Below are 1,603 nucleotides of genomic sequence, written 5' to 3' on the forward strand. Positions count from 1 at the left end.
CTCTTGCTGCGTCTTTGGCATTTACTGTGCCTTTCGGGGCGTGAGAGTTTGAGGGAAGAGCCAACTGTTTGCTCCCGCCCCTCCCTCAATTTAGTCAAGTCGGAGATTGTAAGCACCTGGAGGACGTCAGGCAATGCCAAGCGTGCAACGGAGGTCGAAGGGGGGCGGGCATCACTGGGTTCCACATAAACTCGAACCCACGACCCGAGCTACCGGGGCAGAGCAGGGCGAGGGGACTCGGGTGCCGGCGGCCCGCCCAGCGCGGACCAAGCTTCCCCAAGTCCGCGAGGCCATGGGAAAGCGCTATCCACGGGCGAAGGCCCGGGGAGGGGTTCCCAGGATGTTTTAGCCTAGGATTTCGACCCCCTAACTCATTTCCTTCCTGCCCCTCCTCCCCCTCCCGCAGCCAAGCTTTGAATCATTGGCTTCCGCGGCAAAGGGAGGGAGGGAAAACTAATCAAAGGACTGTGGGTTCATTCTGAATCACACTTCAAGCTAGTGGATGTCTGGGCCTCGGCAGAAAACATGAATGCCTTCACTTTCTTTGGGAGCCCACCCCTACCCCCAGCAACATCAAACAAAACAAGTAATCTCAAAGGTTACTATAATTTTATATGCACTGATTTACTCAGAATTCTAAAGAACTCAAAAAAAAAATCATTTTTCCAATATTTACTATGGTAATTCTTCTCTTGTGTTCTATAATGCATATTTCTATAGATATATGTATTTTATATAGCATATGATTTATTATTTAAAACATTTATTGTTTATAATTGTCCATAAATATTATATATAAGCCATATATCTCTCAAATTGTTACAAATTAGAAGACATTACAATAACCAATTCTTTAAGTCAGTTACCTTTTTTCTAGTCCTGGAAGATAGGATAATTAAAAAAGATATATAACCAAATTTTAAATAGTAGTAGTATTTAAAGTGGTAGTGGTAACAAAGAAAACCTTTAAAACACCGAAAGTAGTAATGATATATTTTGTTTTACATGTTTAACATGCTTTGTGTGTGTATATATATATATATACATATATATATGATCATATACCCTTTACATGCAACATAAATAACAATCTTGGGTATACTTTAGTTTCAGCTCTTGATTTTATTTTACAAGCACATCACAAAAATGATTTGAACTATTATGGAAGATTGCCCAGTTATTCTAAGTTGTTTAAGATATAATCCCCTAAAGCTATACCGTTTACTTAACAATATAATGACTGCAGTCAATTTGCAAAGTATTATGCATTTACAAATATCCCAGTTTCCTGTAGTTTCGGTTCTCCACCCTTATTAACATTATTGTATATATAGTTTTCATATAAAACATTTTTCAATAAAGGAGTTTTAATGGATCAAGAGGAAACATTACGTCTTTATTAGTATAATCTTATGTTTCAAGTTAGCACAAATGAGTCTCATTTATGATATTATTATTCCTCACATAAAATATTCTATTAATACTATTCATGACAAGCTCTTTGATGTGCAAGAATTAAATACAAAGGGTTAATGTCCCTCCCATAGTAAAAGCTAAAAGGACTCAAAAAATGGGCGCTAATATTTAAATTTAAAAAATAAGC

This window comes from Rhinolophus sinicus, chromosome 1, assembly GCF_057876585.1.
Source record: "Rhinolophus sinicus isolate RSI-liver-muscle chromosome 1, RSI-T2T, whole genome shotgun sequence".
NCBI lineage: Eukaryota > Metazoa > Chordata > Mammalia > Chiroptera > Rhinolophidae > Rhinolophus > Rhinolophus sinicus.